Source organism: Quercus suber, unplaced genomic scaffold (assembly GCF_002906115.3).
Source record: "Quercus suber isolate HL8 unplaced genomic scaffold, Cork oak 2.0 scaffold_417, whole genome shotgun sequence".
NCBI classification, from domain to species: Eukaryota; Viridiplantae; Streptophyta; class Magnoliopsida; order Fagales; family Fagaceae; genus Quercus; species Quercus suber.
In genome coordinates this window covers 668,458-674,457 of record NW_027069868.1, presented here as the reverse complement: position 1 = coordinate 674,457, position 6,000 = coordinate 668,458, and positions in this window count along the sequence as shown.

Here is a 6,000-nt window from a genome sequence, read left to right as displayed (position 1 = left end):
TGTAATATAAGTTATAACCATATATATTTCTTTGTGCTGAAAAAACAATGTGGTTTACTGTCATGAAAAGTAAAAACAGCCTTGCCTAATGGAAATTGATAACTAGTACGTGAACTATGCTACTTTAAAAAACAGACGTGAGATTAGGGAGCAAGGGAAACCGCAAATTCAAAAAAATAAAAATAAAAATAAAAACAAAACAAAGGGGTAAGCCTTGATAAAAGGGAAAAGACAAAAAGTGAAAAGGTGGAGTGATCGAAGAAATATAGGAGAGTTGAAGGCTTGAAGCAATTCACTGAATACTCGGTTAAAAAATCAATTGGAGAGTGGTAAAGATATATTTTTACCGAGTTGTCCAATTTTGTTTTTGATTAATAAAATGAAATAGGTTTCACAAAACTTAATTAGTCTTTTATCATTGAATAAGAGATTAGTGGTTGCACTCCTTTTAATTAACACCAAAGCTCAATTACTAGCTCTTGTTATAGATTTAAAATACTATTGTATCTATCAAAATAATAATAATAATAAGAAGAAGAAGAAGAAGAAGAAGAAGAAGGATAAGAAGAAGAAGAAGCAAAAAGAAAGGGAAGGTATAAAAAAAAATGAATAAATACCTAATACAATTATAGCCCCTTTGTTGAGAAACGGGCTTCAAATGACTAATATCACAATGATTTGGCCCTGCCCCACCAATAATTTACCTTTCAAACACTTCTCACCAAACCCACCCCAACACCAATAATAACTAATGGAAAATACTAGATTTACAAAGCTTGATACTGCAATGGGTTTGGCTGTGCTCCACCATCAGTTTACCCTTCAAACACTTCTTACCAAAGCCACCCCAACACCAATAATAACTATTGGAAAATACTAGATTTACAAAGTTTGATATTGCAATGGGTTTGGCTGTGCTCCACCATCAATTTACCCATCGAACACTTCTCACAAAACCCACCCAAACACTAATAATAACATACAGAAAATGCTAGATTTATAAATTATTTTATACAAATTGTTGATGAGGTAAGTGATTATTAATAAGTAAAATAGTGATAATAGTTTATAACTAATTATTGTAAAATAATTTGTGACAGTAACATTACTAATAACAGACACTGTCAAAGTTTTTATCGATTGCTCTAATTACAGCTAGTGCAAATTAATTTTGACGTAAATCAGAATCCCAAATCGAAGTTTAGTGGACGTAAATTGTACTTTTTTTTACGGTAGTGACTTCACCGGCATTGCCAATTCAAGTGAGGTTTATATTCTTAATTTATATAGTTAATTATTCTGCTTTTATTTTCTTGCAGGCACATTAATTTATTAATACTAACTCCTAGAAAATTTTACCAATTGAAGATAGGATCACGTATGTGTGTATATATATATATATATATATAATGCACTGTAACATTTAGCAAAAGAAAAAAAAAAAAAAAAGCATTACAACTCTACAAGAGTGTAGAGTAGCCAAACTTCCACTTGCTTGAGCTTAAAACAAGGCAGGAAAATGTTTGTGTGGGTCAGCATTTTATAAGCGTACAATTTACATGCACAACAACTATAAGAACCTACGTTATATAGAGAAATGTTATGTTTATAATATTTTCACAATAAATTTATATGGTAGGTTGTTACTTGCTGTTATTAGTGGGGAAAAATAATTTTAGTTGTAGATTCAAATTAATAACCTGTAATAACTTGGAAATTAAGATTTATTGTGAAAGTATTGTAAAAATATTATGGACGCAGCACTCCACTATTATATATAAAAAATTAAAAAATGTATCCATTTGAGCATAAAAAGTGGTACTCAGTTTTTTGGGCGTCTTGAATGTTGCAAAATGGAAACACAGCTTTCATATGTTACTCCTGGTTGAACTTGACAGGTTCTCATATGAGAACCCTAGGTGATTCCCATCAATTTCCACAAGTTCCATAGCTTAGCTTTCGTTCCAACTAATCCCAAAATTTATGGACATAATTACGTCTAATTCTACTTAAGATTAAGTAACAAATCCAACTAATTTAATACATTACTCTCTTCTTCCTTCCATTTCCTCATACCATATATACCGTTGTTTTAAAAGTCTAAAGCAAACTATTAGAACATTCCTACTGCCATGCATTAAATCTCGGTTCACAATAGTCATTCAACAAAGTTAATTTTAATTTTATCCAATGAACATGCTAGTTGGAAAGTTGTATGAATTTTAACATTATGATATTCTGCAGCATATAAGGATTATTCAAATAAAGAAAACTAGACATGGCAAAACGGGCAAGTTGGGTCGGGTTCAGGTAGAGTCAATCGGGTTGCGGGTCAAACGGGTCGCGGGTCAAAACGGATCATTTTAAGTGGGTCAAAATCGGGTTCGGGTCAATCGGGTTCGGGTCGGGTCGGGTTGACCTGTATTTTTCACATGAATTTTTTTTTTTTTTAAAAGAAAACAACATGTATCTGCCATTTGGAAAGTTATGCAACAAATTACTTGATGTAAAATGCATTATTTTGAATTCACCACTTATATCAAGAATGAATTCAGTTAAACTTATTAATACTTATTTAATAATTTTAAAATTATACAAATCCTAACATTACTATTTAAAACAAAATAACACAAATATAAGTAAAACAAATACACAAGTTTTATTTCTACACAATATCAACATTCCAAAATATAAAACAAAATTACAAATGACTTATTGGATAACTTATTTGATAAAGAATAAAAACATACAAAAAATATACAATCTTGAAAATTAATTTTATAATCTATCATCAGTTGTGGTTGACACTCTATTTCAATTTGAGATATACTTTAAAATTTGATTGCTTACTTATTATAATCTATACATGGTCTCTTTTATGAATATCATATTATTGTTAAGCAGCACACACTCCAGGAAATATCATAATTTTTTGAAAAGCCGTTTATTTTGGACATAAATTATTAAAAAATAAGTCTAAGTATTCATAATTTATACTAATTTGATACTTTAGCTTCACTATTTTTAAACTTGTAAATGTTTCTCACATGTCTACAATTTTAAATCTATGTTTTTAACTTTACTGTAACCAGATTATCTTGGCATGTACTTTGCTATTTGATATCTAAAAATATTTACTCATTACAAAATGTTCAACCATTTATCTTTCAATTAATTTGCATGTAGTTATGCAAATGTATTAATTGCTTCCTTAAAGTTCACAATAAATAATTAAATCAATATTGTCTTAGTTTACTATTTTTTTACCCAAAAAAAAAGTTTTAAAAAGATGGTTCGGGTTCGGGTCGGGTCGCGGGTCAGGTCGGATTGAACCGCAAAAAACACTGGTCGGGTCATGGGTTAACCTATTTTTGCTTGGGGTAAAAAAATCGGGTTCGAGTCGGGTATTTTTCGGGTCGGGTCAGAAAATTCTGACCCGTTTTGCCATGTCTAAAGAAAACAAAGAACTATTAATTTTTCATAGATAATTACGGTTTCTAATGGTAAACTTTTTACATTACTTATCAAAATATAATAATTATATCATTGTACACTTTTTGATAATTTGTACAATATTGTTGTACACATTTTTTTAATCTATAATGTAAATCTTATATTGATAATATAATGTAAACAATAATTTTCCAAAAACAATTCTAAGCACATGCAGAAACGCTACCAATGAGGCTAGTTTTACTTTATTCTAATTTGTCTTTTAACCACTAAAATGGATTAAAATATATATATATATATAGATCAAAGTGAGAGAGAGAGAGGTTTATTTTAAACAGTGTGTTATGTCTAATGTTGGCAAACTGTACAGTTGGACACCAGATAGTGGCATCCTCATAATAATAGTTGAAATAGTCGAATGAAAAAAAAAACATTAATAAAAAAAAAAAAAACCCTTACGTACACATCCATGCAATTACTTATTTTAAACAATTAGAATTACACAATGAATATATATTCCACAAATACAACAAAATTTTTTAACATTTTTGTAATAAGCTGACGTGTCAACTCATTGATATAGGTCAAAATAAAATAAAATAAAAATTATAATAAGATCCATCATAACTCAAAATAAAAATATGGTATAAATATTATGAAATATTTTTATGCCTGTGAAAAGAAAAGACAAATAAGATCAGTCACATTATGCTTCAAATATAATAAGTCCTATCTGATTGAGATGTGTTCTTATAATGAATGGATACTAATTTGTAAATATTATGGTGTTAGGTGATATGCATTGTGCCAATTGTTACTTTCAAAGCTGCATACTGTATTGACTATTTAGACTGCATATATGTGATGGTTTATTATTCAAAATTTTATGTCAATGGGAATGTGAAAGTAATTCATCACCGTACTGTTTAACCACATCAAGTTCAGTTCATTCTATTTGCTATTGAAAATTTGTCATATGTTCCATGAAAATCTCGTAGTTTTAGTGCTGTATATGGATATCTTAGTTCGTATAACTTGGTTGATCGAGTAGCACCCTATCTATTTACATTCCTAGAAGATTTCTCCAAAAACACAATAATATACCAAAGTTAAAATTAGGGGTGTCAAATGAGTGGGTTTGGGTGAGTTTGGGGTGGGCATAATTGAGTTAGGTATATAAAACTCATTTACTCATTAAAACCCATTTAACTAAATTTCTTATAACTCAAATCCAACCCAACCCAATTATTATGGGTAAACTCCAACCCACCAAATTACCTAATTATCAAAATTACCAAAATGTCCCTAAAGTGTAAATGACCAAACCCAATCTATATCTATATATATAATAATAGGTGAAGCAGAGAGAAAATTTAATTAGATTTCAATTGAATTCTCAATTTTGTGCCACTTATCCTAACCAAAACTCAGAAAAAAAAAAGAAAAAAAAGTCTAATTAGATTATAAATTTGACTCCAATTTTGTGTCATGTATCTTATCTAAATTTTCTAATTTTTATGCCCAAATAAATGATGCATTAACATTTAACACGAAAGTCAAGAAAACTATAATAATAATTCTCATTAGCCTAAGCAAGAACATCTTACCTGCACACTTTTATGGAGATTATAAATTGGACTCCAATTTTGTGACATGTATCTTATCTAAATTTTCTAATTTTTGTGCCCAAATAAATGATGTATTAACATTTAACACAGAAGTCAAGAAAACCACAATGATAATATTCATTGGCCTAAGCAAGAACATCTCACCTACACACTTTTATGAGTGATCTCAATAGAGTCTGGAACTCTTCTAATCTCACAACCAGAACCAAGGAGTCTAACAAGAAAGACTATAAAAATAAAACATCATCTCCTCCTAATTCTATATCGTCATCCCATGTCTCCTCCTCTCTCAACTTCTACCAACTAGATCCACACACTACCCTCTCCTCCTCCTTACGGATTTCTCAGAGCAAGGCTGGGTTCAAACACAATGTTCAATCCCACTCTTCCTTACTTTACACTCTCATACATTAGTGCTTCATTGGCGCCCCCAAGAAGATTTCAAGCTCAATGATCAGTTTTTATTTTTTAATGTCCCTTTATATATTTTAAATAATGAAATACAATATTCTTTTTTTTCTTCACTGTAGCATCACTTAAATAATAAAATGCAATATTCTCTTTTTTTTATTTATTATTTTATCTAATGCTATCCTATGTATGATAAACCAAAAAAAAGAAAAAAAGAAAAAAAAGACCAATAGTGTTACTTAAATAATAAAATACAATATATATTTTTCATTGTTTGATTTAATTCTATCATCCGTGTGATAAACCAAAAAATAAAAAATAAAAAACAAATGCACTAGCACACAGTAACCAATCCCGTGTGGTAGCACGGGGTTACATACTAGTTGAATAAAAAGAGAGAAACGACCAATGACAAATGACCAATTTCATGAACGTGTTGATTTCTTTACTCCACGGCCTATGCACGTTAATTGAGGTTTGTTCCAATTCACTTTTTATTTATTTATTT